Genomic DNA, 25,858 nt, shown 5'->3' with positions numbered 1-25,858 from the left:
CGCAAACCCGAGCCCAGGGCCGGGGCGCCCGACCCAGGATCCAGGTGAGAGAGAGGCACACTCGCATAACCGGATGACGACGCGGCGGGGGTTACCGGGACCCGGTCGGGAACGTGGAGACCTGCCTGGCCTGTGGTGCCCGGGAGAAGGACACAGGCTGAGCTTTGGTCTCAGAGGTTCTGTGCGCTCAGAGGGCGCCTGCATCCACTTCTGTTGCTGTTCTTGTATGTTTTTACTGAAAATTATATATATAATATATATATATTTTACTTTGTAAACATTTATTTGAAAGGCAGGCTTAGAGAGAGAGAGGTCTTTGATCTGCTGGTTCACTCCCCGGATGGCTGCAATGGCCAGGGCTGGGCCAGACCAAAGCCAGGAGCCACCAGCATCATCCGGTCTCCCTCATTGGGTAGCAGGGGCTCTAGGACTTGGGCCATCTTCCGTTGCTTTCCCAGGCCATTAGCAGGGAGCTGGACTGGAAGTGCACTCTGCACCCGTATGGGACGCTGGCTTTGCAGGCGCGGCTTTGCCTGCTAAGCCACAGCATTGGCCCCTGAATACAGTTCCTTTAAATAATAAAATAAATGAAAACAACAGACAAATCCCCAGTCCAACACTGAGCGAACAAGACTGCTGCACTCGCAGGCAGGAGCTGCAGGGTTGCACGCGGCGCACGCGGCCAGCGGCCGCTGCAGCTCTGGGTGCGCAGATGCGGGCCCAGCAAACCCTCAGGAGAAACGCGGCTCCACCCAGCGCGCGCAGCCCTGGCCCCGCGCCTCGCCACGGCCCCTCCAGCGCAGCGACTCCGCGGAGCACGCGCAGGTAAAAGTCCCTCTTCCGGCTGCTCCAGTTCCGCTCCGCCGCCCGCCCCCAGCCCCGGCTCCTCCTGAAGATGCGCCCCAGGTTTGGGTGTACGGGCAGGTCGCGCCTCCTTGTGCCCCGGTGCTCAGCGACGTCGCCTCGGACACACCCCTGGCCTGCAGCCCCCACGCCCTGCTCGGGAGCCGGGACGATGGTCTCCGCGGGCCTGGGGACCAGCGAGGCGTCGCTACCAGTTCTCGCGCAGTGGTCCAGGCGCGCCTCCCCAGCGGCAGTCCATCTGCGCCCCCAAGCTCCCCCCGCAGGTGCGTCGCCTCGGCGCGCGCCTCCTCCGGCAGTGCTCTGAGCATGCCCAGCTCGGCCGCGCGCCGCATCCCAGCCACGCGCGGGCGCCTCCCCGCTCCCCGCCCCTCTCCACTCCCAGCGCGCCCCTCCTCTCCGCGGCCGCGGAGCCGGCAGCCCGAACTCCGGCGCGCCGGGTTTTTGGAGCGGCCGCGAGCGTGAGGAGGACGTAGAGCGCGGCACCAGGCAGCTCCAGGTCCACACCAGGATTGGCCGCAAGTGGGAAGGTTCGCTCTGCACGGGGACCCCGGCCGGTGCCGACGCCGCGCGCGGATCCTGCCAACACCGCGCTCAGGTGCGGCTCAGGTGAGCGATGCGCGCGCTGCTCCCGGCTCCCTGGAGCGCGGATTTGGGGAAAAACAGGGTTCCTGCGGGCTGGAGGATGGAGAGGAGCTGCCCGCCCGCGGCTCTCTCTCATGCAGGGCTGGACCGGCCCGAGCGAGCGGGGCGGCCCTCCGAGTCTGGCCGCGGGCACTGAGCGCCGCGAGCCCAGGAGGAGGCAGGGCCGCGGCGACCCTTCTCCCTTTCAGCCAGAACATAAGTTTGTTGCGCTGCGAAGCGAGCTCCGAGCCGGGAATGCTAGGGGACCCTTGAAATCCGCTCCGCCATCCAGCTCAGGACGTGCCCCTGGCGCGCAGATGATGGCCCGGTCGCTAGCGGGGTTCCCTCTGCGGGCCAGAGGTGAGGAGGGCGGACGTGGGCTGTAGGTGGCAGGGCCGCTGGAACAGGAGCCGCGGCCGCGACCGGAAAACCGCGGAGACAGAGACCGGCGTGCGGGGCCCCGCCGAGCACCGGGCTCGGGGCCAGGCGTCTGGGCAGCGGCGAGCAGTGGCCGCGTCCCCGCTCGGGCGGAGCGCTCCTGGCTTCCCAGCTTCTACCAGGGCGCCCTTAGGGGCGGCACTCTTTTCCAGCAACTTTTCGGGGGTCTCCAGGAGCTGGTGAGGTACGTTGGGCTACCACCTTGTCCACTCGCTGGACCCAGACAGCGGCGAGAGGCGCGCCCGGCCCCCGCGCGCTCTCCTGAGACAGAGGGCGCAAACCCGTGGCTGCGTGCGTTTCCCGTTTGTGCGCCTCGAGCCGGTGTCTGACTCCTAATGGGAGGCGTGGAGGTGAGGGCGGGAGGACGGGGCTCCCCGGTGGCCGCGCACGGCTGCGCCCGCTGGCACAGCCGGCCGCGGGGTTGCGGGCGCGCGGGGTCTGGCGCGCCGAGGCTGCCGGAGGTCGCGCGGCGCGCGTCGGGGCTCAGCGCTCTGGCTGCGCGGCCAGCGCGGGGAGAGGCGAGGGCCTGCGTGGGGGGCTTGGCCGGTCTGGGCGACGTGCGGGGAGTCGGGCTCCGGGAACTTTCTCTGTTTTTCCCGCTTGGATCGACACGGGGTGGGAAGAGTGTCTTCTAATTGCATGGGAGCGCCCGCGGCGCCGGTGGCGGGAGTCGGGTGTTTCAGGGCGGAACGCCACTGGGCTGGCGGCTGGGACACCCGCGGAACCCCATGTCTGTTTTTTTTTTTGGGGGGGGGCGGTCGTTTCTTCAGGGACTGAGGCGGGGACGCGGGGGAGGTCGGCACCTTTGCGCCCCGGGCGTCCCAGTCAGCTCTCCTCGCCCGGGTGGGCGCGAAGCGCACGCGTCACGCGCGGACTCCGCGAGGCGCTCTGCGGTGATTTCGCCTTCGGTGCAGGCTTGCCGGCTCCTCGGGATCCGGGGCTGTGCGCCTCCGCCGCGGTCCGGGAGCGGAGGAGGGCGAGGGCGAGGGCGAGGGCTCAGGGCTTCCAGAGAACGTCGGTTTGCTGCTGGTCTCTGCCGATCGCAGCTGCGCCTCTTGGCGGAGGCTGATCGTTAAACTTCGTTCTGTCCACTCTGGGCCCTGCCAGGGCGCCGCGCGCGCGGGAGAACTCGTCTTTACCACTAGGGCTGAGATTGTTAAGAAAGAGAGATTATTTATTTGAAAGGCAGAGCGACAGGAGGGGAGGGGGAGCGCGCGCGGTAGTGTTCTACCACTGCTTCACTCCCCAAATGGACTCAACAGCCAGATTTAGGCCAGGCTGCAGCCAGGAGCTCCTCCAGGTCTCCCACGTGGGTGCAGGGCCCAAGGACCCGGACCATTTTCTAACGCCGGCCCAGGTGCAGAAGCAGGCAGCCGGGACGCCAACTGGCGCTCCACCTGCGCCTCCCAGGCAGGGGCTTTACCAGCTGTACCAAAGGCGGGCCCTAGAGGCTGAGCATCTGAGAGGCACCTGTGTGCGGGCCGCTGGGCGTGGGCGGAGTTAAAGCCAGGTGGGCGGTGATGAGGTGACTACAGAGCGCCCTCCACGGGGCGGCTGGCGGCTGGCTTGGTTCCTCGGGGCTTGCCCGAGGCTCTCAGCTCATTCTCCTGTAAGCACGGAACACCGTGGCCGTGACCGCACACTCTCCTGGCTCTCCTGAAGGCTCACGGGCACCTGTGACTCCAGTCGAGGTGAAAGTGTGAGCACAACCTAATTGCACTCTCAGAGAGGCTTCTCCACCCGTGTCGTCTGATAGTCAATGCTTTTCACGTGCGCACTTTGCGGTTCCTGCCCTAGACACAAAAATGAGTTCCCATCTCCTTCTCAAGGAACTCATCTTTTGTGAGAACTTGGGTTCCTAAGATTGTGATTAAACGACTGTGGTTCTTGTGATAGGCAGGTGTGAGGGTAGGGAATTCTTTTTTCTGGTGTTTTTTTTTTTTTTTTTTTTTTTTTTAAATACACAGCAGTGTCTGAAGGAGGAGGGAGGCAGGCCAGAGTTTGTACCTGATGTACTGGCCTTTGTTTTTTTAACAATGACTTTCAGAAAGAACCTTGACCACACACTGGTGAAATGTGTGCCTTGGTAGCAGACATTGTTCCACCAACTGCTGCTGATAAATGCACACAGAGCAGAGATGCAGGATGGCGGGAGGTCTGGTGTCCTGGCCCCCAGGGTCTCAGGGTGTGGGAGGTCTGGTGTCCTGGCCCCGGGGTGCAGGAGGTCTGGTGTCCTGGCCCCCAGGGTCTCAGGGTGTGGGAGGTCTGGTGTCCTGGCCCCCAGGGCCTCAGGGTGCAGGAGGTCTGGTGTCCAGGCCCCCAGGGTCTCAGGGTGCAGGAGGTCTGGTGTCCAGGCCCCCAGGGTCTCAGGGTGCAGGAGGTCTGGTGTCCAGGCCCCCAGGGTCTCAGGGTGTGGGAGGTCTGGTGTCCGCCCCGGGTGCAGGCCCACTGGGAGGCCTCTGCTGCCCTGACTTGCTCGCCCTTCCTCTCCTCACCTCTGCTCCGCTGTTGCTGCAAACATCCTGCAGTGGGATTCGAGCTGTCAGAGGTTGAGTGCAGCTGGAGTCAGGAGCAGATAAAGGGAGACCACGTCCCCCCACTTTGGAGAAGCAAGCGTGAGGGCCTGGGGTGTCAGCTGGGGAGGTGGAGCCCCGAGGGCGGAGAAGCCCTCCTCCCCTAGCAGCCATTGCCCAGGCTTGGGGATGCTCACGGCTAACACTGCTTCTCCTGGCCTTTCTGTTGCTCTGCGTTCTCCCCAGAACCAGGGAAGGACCCTCTCCTGGTGCCTGAGCGCCCCAGACCTTGCTGGCATTGTCTGCAGGGCCACAGGACCGGGACCTACAGCTGGGGCCCCTCAGCCAGAGCTGAGCCCCCCATCCCGTCTGTCTCCCGAGTCTGCCCTTTACCAAATGGTTCCTGGCACCTGTGGCTCCCAGTGGCCGCGGCGAACATGTGGAGTGGACAGACAGGGCGTGCCCCCCCCCCCACCTCAGAGCCCTTCCTGAGGCTTCCTCACGGTGGTGGTGCCCCTGCCCTCTGCAGACCCTTTGCACACACGTCCTGCTCCTTGCCTGCTGCCATGCCCTGACCCCCAGGTCCCAAGACGTCTGTTTTACAATTCTGTAAACTCTTCTTCCCTCCAGTTTTCCTCTCTTCCCTGCTGTTTGTGTACACGTGTGTGCATGGTGCATGCGTGCCCCTCAGGGTTCCCGTGATAGAATCTCAGTTGCAGCACTCGGAGGCGGGCCTTTGGGGGGTGAGGTGGGCTCATGAGGGTGGAGGCCCTGTTGGTGACAGTACAAGGAGAGGCAGACTGGAGCCAGCGTGTGTGCTGTGTCTCACTGTGTGCTGCGTGTGCCACCCGACGAGGGCCCTGGATGGACCCCAGTGCCATCTCCTGGGAGCCAAGAGAACCCCATTGTTGAAAACAACCCAGCCTGTGGAATGCAGTTTGAGCCACAGGAAGACGACTGAGGTGGTGTGTGTGTGCCTGTGTGTCCACCCAAGCTCCCCCCGCCCCCGTGTGGTTTAGATGGTGAGAGGTCGGAGCAGCCCTCCGGGGCTCACTGCCATGTGTCAGGCCCCAGGGCCTGGTGACAAGCTGGCACGGGCTGCAGTAGTAAGCTCCACCCTTGCAGCTTTTCCGTCCTGCCCAGGTGAGGTTGTCCAGTGTCCGTAGCTCTGGTCCTGACCGAGCTCCTCTCCCTGGGCTCATGGCAGGGCCAGACCCTTCCTGTCCTGTGGCCTGTGTCCTAGAGCCCTCATCTTCAGCCTGGGCTGGGTGTGAGCAGATATGGGGTGTAGGGACATGTCGGGAGGCTGCCCTGGGCTGGTGGGCGGACGCGGTCCCAGGGCGTTCCTCTCTGCAGGGTGGCTGAGTGTAGCTGAAGCTGCGGAGGAGGAGAGGGGAGGCAGCAGGGAGCTCTGGTCCACTGCTTTTCCAGCTGGACTCCATGCCTGTCCTGATCCGACCCCTGTGACAACCAAGGGACTGGGACCAGAAGCATGTCCCCTGCGCTGCAGCCATTTGCCGCCACAGAGAGCCCGAGCTGTGGGACCCCAGGTGCCCTAGGAGGAGGCCAGAGGTGGGAGGTCCCCTTGCTCTGAGCCCCCCAGTCCAGCGGGGCCGGCTCTGGGCCTCCCAGGTGGTGCCAGTGCTGTCCTGGCTCCCAGCCAGCCCTTTGGCTGAGGCTGCTTTGGGCTGTTTTTTTTTTTTTTTTTTTTTTGACAGGCAGAGTGGACAGTGAGAGAGAGAGAGAGAAAGGTCTTCCTTTGCTGTTGGTTCACCCTCCAATGGCCACCGCAGCTGGTGCGCTGTGGCTGGTGCACCGCGCTGATCCGATGGCAGGAGCCAGGTACTTCTCCTGGTCTCCCATGGGGTGCAGGGCCCAAGTACTTGGGCCATCCTCCACTGTACTCCCGGGCCACAGCAGAGAGCTGGCCTGGAAGAGGGGCAACCGGGACAGAATCTGGCACCCTGACCGGGACTAGAACCCGGTGTGCCGGCGCCGCAAGGCAGAGGATTAGCCTAGTGAGCCGCGGTGCCGGCCTGGGCTGGTTTTTCACCTGAGGTCTACCCTGAGGGGTAGGCGAGAACAGAGGAGGAAAGGATTTGGGATAAAGATGGGGTCCTGTTGGCTTTCGCTGCTGGGTGCACTTGGCGTGTCTTCCTGGCTGAGTGCCTGACCACAGGCCCTCTCCTGTAGGGAGGTCGTCCGAGGGCAGAGCCACACACAGCAGTGCCCATGCTCCTGGACTCCTCCCGGAACCCTGCACCTGACGCTCCTCAAACCCGACCTCTCCTCATGGAAGTGGGAAGAGGGAAGTGGGGTGCAGGCCACACCCTGGGTGCGTGGCCTCTTGGAGGGGACTCGGCCCTGCTGGGTGGAGCTTTCCCTGCCCTGCCCTTCCCCGTTGGCCTCAGCCCAGGGGAGCATCCTCCACACTGTGCTTGAACTGCGCGTGGGGTGCTCGTGGTCTGTGTCTGCCCGGTCTTGCGTCCAGTCTCCTCTCGCGGTCCCTTCCCTCATGCTCTCTCAAGTTGCTCAGTGCCCAGCTGCAGCAGAACCCGGCTCCAGGAGCGCTCCCTCTGCTGGACACAGTCCCCTTGTTTCTGACCCCAGAGGAGGAGCCCATCCCCGGGCCCACGAGGCCCCTGTTTCCCCCAGGACTGATGGGTTTCCAGGATGCCTGACAGTCCTCTTTAACAGCTGTACTGGGATGTAACTGGTACGTGTTCCACACGCACTATGTGCACAGTTGGGTGACTTGGATGTGACTTTGCTTATGTGACCATTATGACAATCAAGGAAATACACACACCCTTCACTGCAGAAAGCTTCATTGCTGACCCTCAGGTAGTTTCTAATGATTAATTAACTTGAAAGTCAGAGTTACATAGATAGAGGAAGAGACAGAGAAAGAAAGAGAGAGAGGCGTCTTCTCTCCATTGGGTCACTCCCCTGATGACCACAACAGCCAGGGTTGGACCAGGCTGAGGCCAGGAGCTTCTTCCAGGTCTGTCATGTGGGTGCAGGAGCCCAAGCACTTGGGCCATCCTCCACTGCTTTTCCAGACCATTAGAAGTGGAGCAGCCGAGTCCAGGTGCCCACATGGGATGCTGGCACTGCAGGCAGCAGCTTTACCGGCTATGCCACAGCGCTGGCCCTGACATTGACTTTCAGAGCGAGGAAATCGCCAGATAGACTGGGACGAGTTAGTTGCCCGACTCCGACACGGTAATCACGCTCATGTCAGGTGTGTGCTGTGTACTCCCGTGTCAGGTTTCACTGCCACGAGTGTCCGGAGACAGTCGGTGAGAGCTTGGGATTCTTATCAGTCCTTGATCCCCAACAAGTAATGTACTTTTCCAAGGATTAGGTCCATCCCCCGCAGTAGTGGGGTAGCAGGTATCGCGTAGGGACATCCAGCTCATTAAGGGCCACTTAGTTTAGTGACGGCTGCATGTGAATCGTCACCAAGTACCCAAGGCCACAGGAGTTTAGTGAAGATTCTGTGCAGTGCCGTGTGCCACACCAAGTAGAACATCACCCAAGTCCTGGTGAGCTCCCAGTGAGCAGTCCTGTAACAGGTGATCGTTGTTTGCCTTTAAGAAATTCTTGCCTAGAACGTGGCGGGTGCCCCAACTGTGATTAAACTCGGAATCCATATTCACAGAGCATTAGTGATAGAACCGGGAGTCTGCGGTGAGTGGGGAGAGCAAGTCCGTGGGAGTGACAGGAATTATTGGCAGTGGTTATTTGGTCTTTGAAAAAGCAGGAGTGGATGGCAGTATTCCTTCCTTTTAAGAATAGGTTTGGTTTTTCTTGCTTATTTAAGCCATAGTCAATACTATTCAAGGTCTGGAAAGGGAAAATATTTTCCATTGTGTGGGCAGGGACAGTTTCAGCTTGTAATGTTTATTTTTTTAAATTGATTTATTTTAATGTCAGAGTTACACAGAGAAGCAGAGGCAGAGAGAGAGAGAGAGGTCTTCCACCCGCTCATTCACTCCCCAGATGGCTGCAATAGCCGGAGCTGTGCAGATTTGAAGTCAGGAGCTAGGAGCTTCTTCTGGGTCTCTCACACGGGTACAGGGGCCAAGGACTTGGACCATCTTCTACTGCTTTCGCAGGCCATAGCAGAGAGCTGGATCAGAAGTGGAGCTGCTGGGACTCAAACCAGCGCCCATAATTGGATGCTGGCACTACAGGCGGTGGCTTTACTTGCTACACCACAATGCTGGCCCCTCATAATCTTAAAATGGGAATCTTTCATAATTAATTAGAGGTGGTACATTTTGGGGGATGGTTCATGACAAATGAAGGTTGGGACGGCAGAACCATAGCTGATTCTGTAATTATCTTGGAAAGCCAGCATGGAAGGTCTGCTGTGTCCGTAACACAGTACAACAGCCTCTCTGGTTTCAACTGGATCTCGTCTGTGAAAATACGTTGTTGGCTGTACGCTTGCAGTTCTGTGTGTGCAGAACATTCGTGTTGTCTGTGGCATTCGGGTTTCTCATGGAAGTTTCCCGTGGGGCCAGGTGTTGCACACGCGCTATCCTGAGAAGGGTTCAGCTTAGACGAGGGATGTGGCATAACCTAAGACTGGCTTCCCGGCACACTGCCGTCCCTCTGGCTGTACGGTGTGCATCGTCCTGTGTCATGAAGGCTCTCCAGCTATCAGTGACAGATCGGAACATCTTCGTCTTCAGTGATTCATTTGATTAGCTACCAGCTCGCTATTGATCCCCACTCCTTGCACATTAGCAAGTTAATTGGGGTGTCCGGGCACCATTTTTACTGTATTTAATTGGGTGGGTGACATCCTTGCAGAGGTAATGATTGCTTACGTCACATACCTGATTCCTGGAAGAAATCACAGCACATACGTGGTTTTCTAGAACCCATGGATCTGATGGTCTTTGTTCTGAATAACAACGGTGTTTTAGAGGCAGCCCTGTCACAGGTGAGGAAGCCTTCTGATGACACAGGGCGTCCGTGGCACACGCACGCTAGAGCAGCCTGGACCGCATGCCCGGGCTCGCATCCTCGCCCTGCCTCCTGCCAGCTGTGTGAGCCCAGGCCCGTGCGAACTCTTCCCAGGGAGCTGAGCCTCCTCCCGTGCCCGAGTGTGGTCTCCCTGCAGACGTAGTCGGGGTTCTGTGCAGCCACAGGTGACCTCCTGGAGCGTGTTGTGTGGCCATCCCCGTGACAGCCGGGCGCCGGTGCCCCTGAGGTGCTGGTCCCCTGCCACACTGCAGTGCGTCCTCGTGGCTGGCCCCTGGCTTCTGTGGCCCTCTGGCTGTTGGCGTTTGCACACTGGGAGCGCCCACAGGCAGGCTGCTCACACGGCCCAGTGAGAGGGAACGGGTTCCAGGGAGGCTCCGGGGGCCTCGCTGTTTCTCTCTTGCTTTGTTATTGAGAAGGCACAGGCTCAGCTCCACTTTCTGCTCTTCCTGGCTCCTGTGCTGAGAGGCAGAGGCGGGGAGGCCCTCGGCTCAGAGCAGTGTGGCGTGCTGTGGTTGGAGCTGAGCGCTGTAACTGCATCGAGAACCTTCTTTTAATCCATACTCGTCTTCGGAGCAGAGTGGGCTCCTGTTCTTTCAAATTAATGAACGGCCACAGATTTTAGTAGGTTTCAGGATGTGGCTCCTCCGATCAACAAGTCTTCAGGGAAGGAATATCTAACGTGGCCCATTGCTGGGAACGGCAGACCCCAGGTTCCAGGCTGGAGGGGAAGCCTCTGCTCTGCAGGCAGACCTGGTGGCTGAAGAAGATTCTCTGTGTCCTGTCTGTGACATCGGGCCAAGTGCTGTAGCCCCTCCTGGCCTCACCGCCCCATACACAGGAGGGAGGCTGTCCTGGGGGCTGTGAAGACTGAACGAGCTAAGTGTTGCAGGGACAGGCGGTGCCGGCCTCAGAATTAGGGCGTGCCTGAGAATGCCGAGCGTCCCCTGGGATCCAGCGTGACTCCTGTGGTGTGAAATCCGCCAACGTTCCAACTTTCACCCTTGAGCTCTGTTCCGCTCAGATGGGCACTGAGGCGGGCAGTGCTTGCTGCTGGGTCTTCGGGCCCAGGGCGGGCGGTGCCTTCTCCCCGCCAGCCACGTGGCCGTGTTTCATGGCTGGGGCTGACGGAAGCCGCCGCATCCCGACCGAGAGGAGATGAGCACGGCTTCCTTCTGGAGCGGTGGCTCTGGCTGTGGTCAGGAACCTGATTTATTAAAAAGGATGAATTACGGAGCCGCTGCTCATCGGTATTCCGTGTGCCTCGGCTTCTGCCCACCCTGCAAAGGAAATGCTGACATGCGATGGAGTAGAAATCTAAAAATGTTTCGAGTTGCTTTCAGTCAAATGTGATTGAAATTTTCTAAAAAGATTTACACGTTTTTATTTGCAGCACTGACAGTATTGGGAAATGAATTTGTGTTCCTTCTGGAAAGTAGCAGGCACTCTGTGGGTGCTTGGAATTTTAAAACTTAGCGGGCGTGGCGGTCCTGGTGGCGTGTTATTAATACGCATGCACTGATTGGAAGAGAACCGAGTCGAGCTGATTTTCCCCCTGTGCTTTATGTTCTTCTAAGAATGCAGTGTTGGCAGTAAGCTTGTTGAGGTAGCTCTATTCCGTCCCGGTGGGCAGGGTTACGACGACTGTGGAACTAAAAGGATGCTTCTGTCGCAGGTCGTTTCAAGTTCGTCATTTAAGCTCATTGCTTGGATGTCTGAGTGACTTTTCTGTGTTTCTCTGTTTTTGACCAGTACAATGAGAATTTGACACTTTCCCTTATGCTTTCCACGCTACCCAGTGGCCCAGCCAACTCCCGCCTGAAGCTGCGTTTCTTGACAGACTTGCGTCTGTGAGTCTGGGTTTGGGCTCGGCTGTGGGAGGTGCCTCCGTGCAGCCTTGTCGTCGCCCATTGGCTGTGCTGGTGACTTCCAGGATGCACTGCCTGGTTCTTCTGGGCCCGACGCGCGCGGGAGTCCTGAGCTGTGAGAAGCCTTCAGTGGGAAGGATGTGCGCATTCATCCTCTCGGCTACCCGGGGGGTTGCATGTCCCAGAGCTGCAGAGAGGTTGTCATGCCGAGGGGTGTCGCCACCCCCGACCGCCTCACTGACGTGGGCTGATCAGGCGCAGTGCGTGGAAGGACTTCAGAAGTGTGTGGGAAGCATGTAGAACAGCAACAGAAAGCTGCGTGGATTTCTTTCTTTCTTTTTTTTGCACTAAAGTAACACTCTAGTTAATTCCGTTTCCCACAACCTTGTATCTGAGTGTAATATGATGACCCGGCAGCAGAGCTCGTCGGCGGTTGCTGGTGCTCCTTGCATCTCAGTGCCTGAAACTGCAGTCTGTAATCTCAGGACAGAAATCGCTTGCAGGAGGCGTTGCTCCCTGGCCTCGTGTCACTGAGTTCACAGCTGGGCGTCTCCTAGGGTTGGTGAGCAGTGCGGAGCCTCAGGTGCACCCCAGGGCTGCTGTATCAGGACCACATTTTAGCAGGCGATCTGTGTGCACGTCATTGGAGGTGATAGACAATACTTTTCATAACATTCTTACCCACATCAGCTGGTGCCCACCTACGAGACCTAAATCTCAAGCATATATTCTGCGTGCTCAACCGTAGAGCAAGGCCCCTGCACCATAAATTAAAAAGTAGGTGCAGCCGATCACGTGTGTGTTGAGCATGCGCAGTTGAATAGCCAGGGCCTGATACGAGGAAATCAGAGGTGAGTGCAGTAGATGAAGCCTGTATTCAACACGCTCTGCTGGTTAGGCAGGACCCAGCCTACAGTTAAAGGTAGGTAGAATAAATGATGCATCTGTGCACCTGCGTACAGTGACCCAGTACTGTATACTTCAAACAGGTACAGTAGGTCAAGTATAGGGCAACACGCCCTGCTGTACAGCCAGGAATCAGAACTGCAGAATTGGACAGGTGCAGTGGATGAGCTTGTACTCAGCGTGCTGTGTTTGCATGTTGTAGAGCAAGGAGTCAGTACTGTGAAACTGAAGTGAAGTACAACAGACCCCGCCTGTGCTCAGCGTGCTCAGTTGTACAGCAAGGAGCCAGTATTAGCAAATTAAAGACAGAGATGGTGGAGTCTGACCAGCGGTGCTTTAGAGACGATTGCTAATCTAAGGTGTGCAAACGGAAACATTTTCAAGAAGACAGGGTAGAATGAAGCTGGCAGTGCTTTGGGAACCGCTGTGGGGAGGCTTTGTCCTCTTCTGGGAACATGTGTCCGTCGCTGTCTGCTGGAAGCCCTTAGCATGGAGCTTCTCAAGCTGTTCTTTCCTGCCCTGGGGTTAGGAGCCCCGAGCAACACATCTACCATCTCACTCGCCTTGTGGGCTCCGCACAGCCCAGTTCTGAGCGCAGACTCCCAGCACCAAGATCTGAGAAGCCGTGCTGCCTGTGTCTTCTTGGTCTGAAAGACGACTCCGATTACCACGTGGTGTGGGGCGTGATGGAGGCAGCTGCACAGAGATGGTGGTGAGCAGCTGATGGTGAAGCCAAAGGGTGAAAGGGTACAGGGTTTTCGGCTGTGTGCGGAAGGAGCACTTCAGAACGAGAGTGTAGGGCACACAGTGGTGGTGGCGTCCTGGGGGTAACGGCTGTGCAGTAGGTGGCAGGGGTGTGAGTGGACATCAGGGATGTGGCAGGGTGCAGGGCCACGGAGCAACACAATTCCAGAGACCGGAACGTGGGTGCTGCCCCCAGGGTTGGGCAGAGAGAAGGCCATGACTGTGCCTTGCTGTCTCTTGGAACTGTGCAAAGCCGTGTTCCTGGGTGGGAGGAGATAGGGCAGTGTGAGGACTGGGGAGCTCTGTGAGACCACAGACAGGCACTGTGAGATCCCGGAGGGCTGGGAGCATCAGAGCAAGACCCACTCGATTGCAGTGGAGCCATCTGGCTGCTGGGCTTGGGAGGGCGCGCGCAGACGCATCCATCACCTGTGTAGGCTTCGAGGCAGGTGCCCGACCTGCCGTTAGTGCCTGCTTCCTGTTCTGGCTCATTTTCATTATGTAAGATAGCAGTAAACAAGGTCCAAAAGAACATTTGCATTTTATGTATGAAAAATTTATTCCTGTTAAATGTATTTCAATCCAATATGCATAGGGATCAACAAGTAATTAGGGGCTTAAAATAGAGAACTAGGAAAATGAGCAAACAACAAAGTTTATTATGAAATGGAAAAAAAAGCATCTCACGGGGTAGTGTTGTGATCTTGCACTGCAGTGTGAGAAGCATCGCTCACGGCTGCAGGTTTCAGAATGGGCAATTTCACTTGAATGCAGGATGGACTTCCTGCCTGGTCAGAGGTGCGCATGGGGAGGGCCCCGTGCCCGTGTGCCGTCTTCACTGCTCGGTTCTGCCGTGCCTGAGGTGCAGCCATTCCTTTGCTGGCAACTTTCGGTGGCCTTAGATGTTGTTAGAGAGAAACAGCGGCTGTTGGATGACATGCAGTAGCAGTGAACTGTTTTCTTCTAATTGACAGGAACAAGTGCATTTCCTAGCAGCACACCCTCTTCCTCTTCTGTGATCTTGCTGGGTGACAGATCCTGAGCCCACCTTCCCACTGCGACGTGGTCGGGGTTACAGCTGCAGCTGCCCCAGCCAGGCTCTCGCGGGAGAGGTGCACACGTGTGGCCGTGCTACCAGCTCACGATGATGAGCCCCTTTCCTCCTGTGTGGAATCTGAGCTCAGTAGCTCGAGGAGGAAGTCTGTAGGGTTCTTCTTACCAGGCCAGCATCCTGGCCACACGCTCCCGTGGAGCCTGTGCTGGGCGTTTGCGGGGGTGCTTGGTCATTTCTCCAACCCCAAATGCTGCCTGTATCCTCTCTGTGCCATCTTACTTTGCCGAGGTTCCCAGAGTTGGATGTTCTTGCTTGCAGCCACGTTTGCCCGTCCCACCTTTCTCAGGCCATGTGCACAGTGGAAGCATTCAGCGTGCCTCTTCAGGATGCACCCCTGATTAGCTTGGAGCCACTCAGGGTGTTGGAGGCTCTTCTTGGGTTACATTTACCAGTCTGTAGTGAGCGTTGCCATCTGGTGTTGTCCAGGGCAGGGGAGATACCTGGAGCTGTGGCACACACACCCTAGTTCTCCCAGTTCTCTGCCTTCTCCGGTTGCCGTGTAGCTCATTCTGAGATCTCAGAGGCCCACGGCTGCCTCCTGCCGCTTCCTCCAGGCAGCATGTCCGTCGTGCCGCCTTGGTCTGGACCACAGATTCCTCTTGCCTGCTTGATGTGGCTCAGCCCCTGCACGATGGCTCTCAGGCCATGTCAACACCACACATTCTGTTCTTGGTGCGGATCAGACACGTTGCCTCCGTAGTCTAGGACTGACTTGTGTTGCCGTCCTGATCTAGTCAGCGCTCACTTCTTGTCTGCAAGTTTTTCTGGAAACTGTTGTCCCAGTAGACAGCAGCAGTGGCACTTTGCCAACCACAGACTCACCTTTGTTCTCTCTGGGAGCAGGAGTCTTGAGGTTTGTGCACTGATTTTTTTTTTTTAAAGATTTATTTATTTGAGAGGCAGAGCCACGAAGACAGAGAGGGAGAGAGAGAGAACAGTCCTCCGTCTACTGGTTGAGTCCCCAAATGGCCACGATGGCCGGAGCTGGGCCCATCTGAAGTGAGGGGACAGAGGCCTCTCCCGGGTCACCCCCAGGGGTGTGGGGGCACGAATACCTGGGCCATCTCCACTGGCTGCCCAGGCCATAGCAGAGAGCTGGGTCAGAAGAGGAGCAGCCGGGACACGAGCCGGTGCCCATAAGGGATGCTGGCACTGCAGGTGGAGGCCCAGCCCACTACGCCACAGCTCCAGCCCCTGTGCGCTGCGTCTTTTCCCAGTGTTTCTCAGCACAGCTTGAGCACAAGACACTGTCATGTAACATGGGCCTGGCAGTCATAGCTGCAGTGGGTCCCGGTCACAACGATCCCCCACTGCTCTGGGGCATTCTCCACCAGACCCTGCTGAGCTGCTGTTGCGAGCCGGGTGTCACAGGAGGCCTGATGTGGGAACAGGACCACTCCTGTGCTCAGCTTGGAAGTAGGACGAGAGGAGGGCCGTGCTCAGGAGACTGTAAATTCTCTGGGGTAAGATCCCAAGAAGAGTCTGGGAGCTTTAGAAGAAAATCTAGAGCCACTGGCTGCTGGACCAGTCTCTGGGGCGAGTTTAGGGGCCACGTGTTGAACGAGGTCCCGGTGGGAGTGACACTCAGCCATGCGTGGGGATCAGAGTGTGCCACATGGAACTTGAGTTCTCTAGTCATAAATAAGACTCCCTGTAAAACGTTTTCTCAGCTGAAATGAGCTTAGAAAAGTCTGGATTTACAACACCTTTTCTTGTGTTCGGGGTTTTTAGCCTCCTAAAGTGCATGGTGAAACATGTGTTTTCACAAGTTCTTTCACTGTGGACCCACCCCTCTCTTCTGTCCACCTCCCACCCGCCCAGCAGCCCTGGCTCCCAGTGCAAAGATTTGCTCTTGGCCCTGGATTCCCATCGGAGGCATTTAGTTTTGGGGGTGGGTGGCTGGGTTCTGGAAGCCGGGGCAGATCACGGCTTCCCGGGGGTTTTGTTGGACACAGCAGCGTGAGGACCCTGGATTTAGTGGAGTAGTCTTTGGAGCGAATTCTGGGACGTTTGGTCACCCAGCTTTTATTGGTTCCAGCCATCAGGTGGTGTTACTATGTATTGTCACAGATTTAGTTTGTTTTCCTTTATCTTCTGGGGGTTCTGTTTATAATAACTCCTTTTTAGGAAGAGGCCATCACCAGTCATTAGAGATGATGTGTTGTCTGCGTGAAAGTTAATCCTAATGAGGAATGCATATTCATGAAACACTTAGAACACGCTGGGCTGGTTGCTAAGCACTGGAGCTACGTCAGCTCCTGTGAACCTGAGCAGTCCTTTGACACAGGTGTTGTGATGGGCCCTGCGTCCCAGACGAGAAAACCGAGAGTCAGAAACGGAGCTGCCTGCCCCCGTCTCGGCAGCGGCCGGAGCGCAGCACCCTGTCTGCAGCTCAGCCTTCCCCCTGCAGCAATTCTGGGAGGCAGGGCCTTCAGTGTTTAGTGCTGGCGCGAGAGCCCCTCGCTGCTCCATGCACACATTGCTCTCAGAACCACACTTCGGTGCCAGCAGCGTGGCTCTCCCTGAACCGCACGGGATGGGCAGGCAATCCAGATGTCAAGAAGCACGTCAAATGGAAAAGTTTTCAGCACAGTGTTGGCATGTGAATGTAAACTCGAGTTTTGGAAGTCACAGTGGTTGGTCATTTGTGCTTGCAAATTACACGCTGTATTACTCACTGATCTGTGTGCATTTGAATACTTAAGATTCATTATGGGAAAATATTTTTTTCCACAAGCTTCCAAGTATTGCTATGCTTGTAGAATATATTGAGTTTGATGATTTATTATTGTTATTATTATGATTACTCCGGCCACAAATTTAAACTGAAAGAAAGGAACTCTTCCTCCTGCCGGGAGTACGGCCTGGGATGGGTGCTGTGGGTGGGTGCACAGGTGCCCTCTCTATTCCAGACACGAAGTTTCCCTTCCAAAGCACGTGCTTTCACATTTTATGACATTTAGAACAAGGCTTCAGTTGCCCGTTTTTAATTTTTCCAGAGAAGATAAATTGAGTCATCTGTGGGTGACATTCCAGGCTCCCGGTGTGACGGCTAATTTTGCTCGTCGATTTGTTGGAGCTGCGGTATCCAGATCCTTGGTCAGACGTGTCTGTGTGGTGCTGGGAAGATATTTTTAAAGTGCGACTAACATTTAGATCACTGGACTTTGAGTAAGGCCGGTTTCCAGAGTGGGTGGGCCGTCGTCACTCAGCTCCAGGCTTTTAAATAAAGTCTGCCCACTCTCGATGGAGAGAGAATTCTGCCTGCAGACGCTGCCTGGCTCGGCCCTGGCTGCAGCCTGCAGATTTGGTCCTCGCCAGCCTCCATGGCCATGTGTGCCCATCTCTGGTGTGCCGCCTCTCTGCTGCCCAGTAGGCAGTGTCCCTGGGAGAGCGCTCCAGCCGCACGGGGATTCTCCATGCTTGGCCATCGAGGTCCTCCCACCATTTCCAGATTCCACTAGATTTCCAGATTCCACTAGAACGTCTTTCTGCAGCGTCCTCGTTGGCAGAGGCACTGAATCCCGCTGTCGTATTACCAGCTGCGGCAGAGGGAACAGCAGCACCAAGGTTCAAAACGCAGAGTGCTGCTCCCCGTCCCTGGGTCCCGGTTTCTAGGTGTGGCTTTGTCTTCCAGTGCGAAAGGAGAATGAGAGAAACGTGAGTGGATTCTCCCAGGGTTGACACGTTCTACTCACTCTGCAGACAGCACACGTGGGCCCTCCAGACAGCACACGTGGGCCCTCCAGACAGCACACACGGGCCCTCCAGACAGCACATGCGAGCCCTCCAGACAGCACACGCGAGCCCTCCAGACAGCACACGTGGGCCCTACAGACAGCACATGCGGGCCCTACAGACCCTACAGACAGCTGCAGTGTGAGCCAAGGGCAGCCCAGGTCCTGTGGGTGAAGTTGGGCCTGGAAGATGCCGACATGGGGCTCAGAGCATGGTCAATGCCTAAATATAAATAAAGTGTCAGCTGCCACTCAGGAGAGAGGCTGGGGGCAGAGGTGGGGAGTGATGTGGGCGGCTTCTTGGTCACAATAAGATTTGTGGCCCTGATTCTAAGGAAACCCACATGCAGTACGTGGAGAGAGTCTGGAGCAAAGACAGCAGCCAGGAAATGGAGCAGCGAGTCGGAGTGGGGTCCACGACCTGGTTGAGGCTGCTGTGCATAAACCTGGCCATGGAAGCCTGAGACAGAGCCCCGAGTGCCACGGCGTGGGGGAGCAGACGGAGCCCCCGAGTGCCACGGCGTGGGGGAGCAGACGGAGCCCCCGAGTGCCACGGCATGGGGGAGCAGATGGAGCCCCTGAGTGCCACGGTGTGGAGTGAGCAGACGGAACCCCTGAGTGCCACGGCGTGGGGGAGCAGATGGAGCCCCCGAGTGCCACGGTGTGGAGTGAGCAGACGGAACCCCTGAGTGCCACAGCATGGACAAGCAGACGGAGCCCCCGAGTGCCACAGCATGGACAAGCAGACGGAGCCCCCGAGTGCCACGGCGTGGAGTAAGCAGACGGAACCCCCGAGTGCCACGGCGTGGAGTGAGCAGACGGAACCCCCGAGTGCCACGGTGTGGGCGAGCAGACGGAGCCCCTGAGTGCCATGGCGTGGGGTAAGCAGACGGAACCCCTGAGTGCCATGGTGTGGGGTAAGCAGACGGAACCCCTGAGTGCCATGGTGTGGGGTAAGCAGACGGAGCCCCCGAGTGCCACAGCATGGGGCGAGCAGAGCTGCTGGAAGTGTGAGGAGAGCTCGGCAGGACCTAGCTTGAGAGTGAAGCTTTCAGATCCTTTATTCCTGCATGTGCTGGCCACTGGCAAGTGAGCATCAGTTACTCAGGAATGGCTTTGAAAACCACCTGGCAACGGAGCCTGCCTGGTAACAGGCTGTGATTGGATGGCTTTGGAAACTGCCTGGCAACAGGCTGTGACTGGTTGGGGCATAGACCACCCCTTGACCGGATTGGCTGCCTTGGCTATATAAGCTGCTGTACCAACTGAAATAAATGAGTCTGTGGGCTGCTCGCCTCAGGCCTGCTTTCACCCGACTCCCGGGGTCTGTGTGGTGACTCTGTGCCTCTTGCCCCCACCACGCTCCTCCTCTCAGGAACAAATCCACTGCAACATTGTTGAGAAATCAACTGCAACACCTGAAGATGTCTGTGTGTTCATTTGTTTAACTTCCACTTTATTTCAGCCATAGTACTGGGCATTTAGGTAACAGATGAATCCGAGCTGGGGATGCTGGCTGTTGGGAGTGTGGGTTCCTGTCTCACGCTAGCTGGACCAGATGTGCCCAGATATGGGGACTGCGTCATTTCTGGTAAAGGTTGGGGCCAGAATCTGTGTCCTCCAGTGCCCTGGCCACCCCAGAACTTTAAAGAGCAAAAGCACATGTCAAACTCTGGGTTTCCCATCTTGAAGACCTCAAGTCCACAACCGCTGTCTGTGGTGCTGAAATGAAGAGGAGGTACTCAGGACGCAAGGTGAGCATAACCACTGAAGAAGGGGGTCTGGGGCCTCAATCCCTTCAGCCGTTAATGCCTTTTACTGTCCTGGGATGGGGCCAGGTTGCCTTTGTATGTAAATTATTTTTCTATAAAGACTGGGTGTCTGTGAGTGTGCATTTTAGCAGGGTGAAAGAATCCCTGGTCAAAGCCAAGTCTCCTTCTTGTCTCCCTGCCCGTGCTGAACCCTAGAGGCAGCACTGCAGGCATTGCTGCTCTGTTCCCATAGCTGCTCTCGCAAATGGGCGCAGACATGTTCCCATACAGCGTCGGTGCCGAGGGGGAACGGGGAGGTGTAGCCTCCCTTTGTGAAGATGGTCTCAGGTGTCCACGTGCAGTGGCCTGTGTGTGGCTCACTCTTGCTCCTGAGGACGGCCCTGTGCCCATCTCCTGCTACCATGGCCATGGTGTAGACCGCTGCTTCTCATCCCTAAACCCTTGCTCATCATCCTGGCGCTGTTCCGGGGCCTTTGCTGCTGCACACAGCATTTTTGTGGATGTCTGAGTTTATCTGTAGGATGAAATCCTGAAGGCACAATGGGGAGTCCCTAGTGAAAGGGTAGTGTGCTTGGCATTTTTAACTTTGATGGTTATGTCTAGGTTGCCTTTCTTGAAGGGCGCTTATCTCTTTGAAATCATGTCCCCATATCTCTGGGAGAGCCACAGCGGTCACTCAGCAGTCTGTGGACATCTGCGGGTTTTACTAAGCCTGAGGGGTGGTCAACCGCATACCCAGGTAGAAGAGCTTGGGCAGGCACTGAGTGTGGTGAGAGCCGAGCTCAGGCTTGCCAGGCTGTGTTGCAAGTATTGGGTGCTGGAGGTGAGACCCTGGCGTATCTGGACAGGCACACCTGGTCTTTGGATTTCACAGCATGGAAGTCATGGAAACGTGTGCTTGGCTCAGGCAGCGCCAGAGTGTGATACTGCAGTGATGACCCCGCTGACCTTTTGGGAGCCTGTGGTCGGGCGCAGTGGAGTTGACCATGAATGGTGACCATGAATGGCACCTGGACATACAGCATTTCTGGTTTCTGCAGCACTCTGCAAAGTGGAAACTATTGCTGTCACTGTGCAGCTGTGGGAGTGTAATACTGCTGTTGCAGCTCAGTTCCCAGAAGCTAAGACATGGAGTCGACCCAGATGTCCGTCAGCTGATGACTGGTTAAAGGAAGTGTGGTATAGACACTATGGAGTAGTACTCAGCCTTAAAAATGAAATCCTGTCTTTTGCAACTAAATGGATGCAACTGGAAACCATTATGCTTGGTGAAATAAGCCAGTCCCCAGAAGACAAATATTAATTGTCACATATCAGAAAAAAAATATAGGATACAAAAAGTGTTTAGGAATGAAGCAGACATCTGGTGGTCGGATTTTTTTTTAGCTCTTGTTTGTACTCCTGTGGAATTGTGGTCCTCCTTTTTACTTGTTGAATATTCTGGTTAGTAGTGAATTAAGCCTGTGATTGTAGAGTGGATTGATAAAACAAGGATGTCTACAGGCCCCTGAGTTGGCTCAATCCAGCTTTGCCCATGGCTGCTCAAGGGAGGTTTGTTTCCAGCAGAGCTGGGCCCCATACTACGTACACTCTACTGTTTGTTAGGATGGGGTGTTTGACTGCTATTAGTTGCTGACTTGTGATGATTTTGTTTTTGGAGGTTTCCTTAGCCACATACTTTGTGTTTGGGAGCTGAGAGATGAGTGTTGGCAATTTAGGTTGATCTGGTCTTGCATAACGCAGCAAACCTCTGTCTGGGATGACCAGGCAGCTTGACCCATAGCACGGGCTATCTTGACTCTTAAGTGAGGCTGTAACGTGTAGCAAATTAGTGGCTCTGGCAATGGGTACTTGGCCTCTTGAAGTCCTCTTGATCAGACCTTGGGTAATTTTACAAAAATAAGCAGATGAGATAATTTAAGATGTGTAGTAGTCAAAGCCAAGAGTCTAGAAGAACTTCAGATAATTCCATAAAAACAGAGAAGCCAGAAAACAAACCCCTAGGCCCCCATTGGACAGAGACCCTGAGGCCAAGCCATTTCTAGAATGAAGACTGGGGGAGTCACTTACTGCAGCTGCATGCCCTGTGCGTGCTAGAGGACAGAGATTTGGGAGAGGTGGTGAGGGGAGGGGAAAGGTGGTCCCAGAAGCACAAATAAGTTAGCAGTGAGAGAAGAGACTTCAGTGTCAACTCAGCGTCGCGTTTTCTCACCCCCAAAGCCGCTCCCTAAGGCCAGCTCTATGTGTGCTGTCCTAATAGGTGACAGTGTGAGGGGTTGCTGATGGTTCTGGTGGACAGAGGCCTCTCTGCTCCTGTAGGCTGTCCGTTTCTGAAGCCTCTGTCAGCATAGGTTTATTGACACATCACTGATGCACAAAGATGTGCAGACTTTGCTGTGTGCAGCTCAGTGAGTTGGAGCATCGGAACATGCCCCTGAGGCCGGCACCACGGTCAAGGTGGTCAGTATGTCCACCCCGCCCCAGGATTGCTCTTCAGCAGTGCCGGTTTGCAGAGAAGAACTCATGAGGTCCAGGAGCTTAGGAAAGGTTTACGAGCAGGAGACAGTGTTAACCGGGGCGCTGGGCTATGCATTCTTCTTGCAGAGAATCTGTTTTGGCACAGAGCTGGCTTGGAGCTCCGTAGCTGTTGAAGAGCGACTCTCCGTGGACCTCTGTGCGGACGCAGGGCCGCCCTGCCCTGTCTTCTCTAAGGGGTCCTGCAAGTGGAGTCCCCGGGTGTTCCGCTGCCCGTGGTGTGATGCCCTCCAGGTTTGTCCCTATTGGGAGGCACGTGGCGGGATTTCTGCCTTCTCCGTGGCTGAGTAATATTCCAGTGTACCGCGTGTTCTGTATCTGTTGATCAGCCAGTGAGCATTCATGTTGTCTTAGCTGTTGTAGACCACATGGCAGTGGACATGGGAGTGTGGATCTCTCTCCCTCCCTGTCTCTAGATGCTCATTTTACTTCTGGGCAGAAGGTTTCCTGGAGATTTCTACGTCCCTCTGTTTTTGTTGTGGTTTTTGTATGTGTGTGTTGACCTTAAAATCCCCGTCACGTTAACTCCTCATGGTTGATCACGTGACTGTCATGCCAGGAGCCCTTTGTACCGTTCATCTTAACTGCAAGCGGTCCCTGGACAGGAAGCCCTGTTGGCCACAGCCTTGTGACTGTTTATGCAGCGTCTTCCGCTGCACACAGCGTTCCTTTGGAGCGCATGGATCCCTGCGCACTGTGATGGACAGTTCTTCCCGGGTGTCGGTAGTAGTGCGGCTTTCTCAGCCGTGCCTGCATCAGCCCAGGCTCCCAGAGGTGAGTGTTGGTTCCTGCTCCTTCCCTGCCCCGCCCCTGTGCACGTGTGTGACGATGCGTGGTAAACCCATGAAAGAGTTCTGACTACTTACGTTGGTCCTTTCCTGGGAGATAAGAAGTAGAGGTGTGAATTCCTAGTAGATTTATGCCTTACAATTAAGACCTATCGATTTCATAATTCTCTGTCCTGTGGATTTTATTTGATCATTAACTGATAAGATTTATTGAGTGCCTTACTTTTCTCTTGCCTGGTACTTGATGGTGTTAGCTCCTTAGCACACACTTGTTTGAGTGGGAAGGGAATTTAGGGTAATTGGGTCTAAAAACCTAAGAGTTGTGCCTGGCCAGGCTGGGAGGGGAAGAGTTGGATGCAGCTGAAGCCCATGGCAGGAAACTGAGCCAGGAGGATCTTCCTCTGGGTGTGCTTGGGCCTCCCTGGGGAGGAGCGGCAGCCTCATTCCGTGGCAGTGAGGACTGAGCTCTGTGGAAGGTGAAGTGTAGAAGGAGAGGTGAGAGGAGTAGCTTCCCCGGGGAAGGTTCTGATGGGCGTTCAGGGGGGCTGCACAGCCTGGTTATCGGGTGTGACCGAGATGGCAGGGGCTGGGCCTGAAGCCTCCTGGTGATGGGACTGTTTGGTGACTGTCCTGTGGGAGGGCTGGAAGTCACAGGTGTGTCTTCCAGTCCTGCGTATGTCGTCTGCCACCTCCGTGTTCTTTCTCACCTTCATTTGTGCTTCTCTTCCTTGTCAGTGAATTACTTGTGCTTTTCTCCGTAGAAGACCCGGTCAGTTAAGTCCCCACCTCCCCAGTGTGTGCACAGGGCCCTTGCTGGGCCCCCATAGGCTGCATATGGGGCTGCCCCTTCCCCCTTCCCATCACGGCCCATGTGCTGGGCTGAGGGGGTGTTCACAGGTAGCAGGTGCAGCAGTACCTTCCTGGGTGTCATTCTTCAGTCTAGTGGATGTCTGCTTCTTTTAAAATTTAGAGGGGGACTCAGTATTGATCAGCTTAAGTGGAGGGAGGGAGCAGGGAGTCCCCTCATGCTAATATGGTGGAAGATCTGGGCTCGTGTCACTTGGGGGCTGCTTCGTACATCTTTGAGAACAAGCACCATGATTGAAACTGGTGTTGCTTCCCCCTTTCCTTTTTCAATTGCTTGTTAGAAATCAAGAACATTCCTAAAATATCAAAGAAATTGCGTGAGCGATAATTTGAGTCTCTTCACGTTTCATATCTCTGCCAAGATTCTCTGCAACCCCACCGATTATGGAATCCACACTGGGAGTAAATGGCGACTTCAGTTCAGCTGCTGGGGACCAAGAATCCCTGCACCTACACGATGGGTGCTAGGGGCTGGGGCTGAGTAGAGCCACGTGCACCACTGTGGGAGGACTGGGCCAGGGTTTAAAAGGAGCTACAGGGGGCTCCGTGTCGCTGACCCAGTTAAAAGACTGCAGGCTCGAAGCCGAGTGACCTCAGAGCAGTGGTAGAAGAGAACTGACGCTGTTTGTTCTCCTCCACGTGGAGCAGGGCAGGGCCGAGGTGAGGTCCCGCTGCTTCGAGATGCGACGCTCACCCTGCGCTTCCCCACCTCTGCAGGATTCTGCTGTGTGCTTCCCCGGGCGGGGGTGGGTGGACAGGGCCAGCACAGCAGAGTCTGCTTGGTCTTGATGGTGCAGCAGGGCTCTGTCTCCTCGCAGAGAGTCCGGGGCTTATTCTTAATCCTCCGCCGGTTTCTTGTCTCACTGTTGTGTTTACCTGCTGATTGCAACCCTGAGCCGATCAGTCTCCACTGGGCGCTTGGTGAATTCACTTTTTTAAATTGGCTGGAAGAAAATACATTTTCCCCCGCGTGGATGTATTGATACTGGCTAATATTTATTGAAGAGTTACTGTGCTGCAGACTGACCATTTAGCTTTAGCGTCTACAGATACCTCGTGATGGGAGGCACTGTTGTTCCTGCCGTGTGACAGAGGGGTGGAGCAAAGCTTGAAGGGTAGCGCCCGTGGGGTGGGCACAATGGTGCAGCAGGTTCAGCTGCGGCTTCAGACGTCTGCCTCCGATGTCAGAGTGCTGAGCCTAGCTTCTCCACTTCCTGCTGAGGAGCCTGGGAAGGCAGCAGATGATGGGCCAGTACTTGGGCCCTGTCACCCACATGGGAGACCTGGATGGGTTCTTGGCTCCTGGCTTCGGCCTGTCCAAGCCTGGATTGTTGTAGGCAGATGGAAAATCTGCTTGCCTGCCTGTCTCTGCCTCTCTCTCTGCCATCTCCCTTTTAAATGAGTGAAACAGTAAATGAGTAAATAATTGAAAAGTTAGCTTTCTTGTCTAGATCTGGAAGACAGCGAAAGGCAGGGCCAGGGTTTGGGCCAGAACCTCATCAGTACTCACTCTGCTCCCACATCTGATTGCAGCCGGAGGACTGTGGGCAGCACTCCGAAAGGCTTTGTCTGAATCACTGTGTCGTGACAGGTCAGCTGGGTGTTGTCTGTACGTGGTGGGGTCAGCTGGTATCAGCACACACACCAGTGTTGGTGGGGTCAGCTGGGGTCAGCACACACACACTGGCTGTTGGTGGGGTCAGCTGGGGTCAGCACACACACCACTGTTGGTGGGGTCAGCTGGGGTCAGCACACACACCAGTGTTGGTGGGGTCAGCTGGGTGTCAGCACACACACCAGTGTTGGTGGGGTCAGCTGGTGTCAGCACACACACACACCAGCTGTTGGTGGGGTCAGCTGGGGTCAGCACACACATCGGCTGTTGGTGGGGTCAGCTGGGGTCAGCACACACACCAGTGTTGGTGGGGTCAGCTGGGGTCAGCACACACACCAGTGTTGGTGGGGTCAGCTGGTGTCAGCACACACACACACCGGCTGTTGGTGGGGTCAGCTGGATGTCAGCACACACACCGGCTGTTGGTGGGGTCAGCTGGGGTCAGCACACACACTGATTGTGTGGTGGGGTCAGCTGG

General features: G+C 56.4%; 1 protein-coding gene across 4 annotated transcripts in view; it reads left to right on the top strand.

Annotated features, from left to right (window-relative positions):
- The first annotated feature begins 1,233 nt into the window (after window positions 1–1,233).
- CNTN4 (contactin 4) overlaps window positions 1,234–25,858 on the top strand; it is a 734,964-nt gene continuing 710,339 nt past the window's right edge. For 2 of the 4 annotated variants that reach the window (XM_051831892.2, XM_051831893.2), the window contains exon 1: window positions 1,235–1,470. The gene's annotated coding sequence lies outside the window, so the exon portion shown is untranslated. Of the gene's footprint in view, window positions 1,471–25,858 lie in introns of all 4 variants that reach the window. The other 2 variants (XM_051831896.2, XM_051831894.2) reach the window with 2 other exon arrangements.

This window comes from Oryctolagus cuniculus, chromosome 10 (genome assembly GCF_964237555.1).
Source record: "Oryctolagus cuniculus chromosome 10, mOryCun1.1, whole genome shotgun sequence".
NCBI lineage: Eukaryota > Metazoa > Chordata > Mammalia > Lagomorpha > Leporidae > Oryctolagus > Oryctolagus cuniculus.
This window is presented reverse-complemented; position numbering and strand designations above follow the sequence as displayed.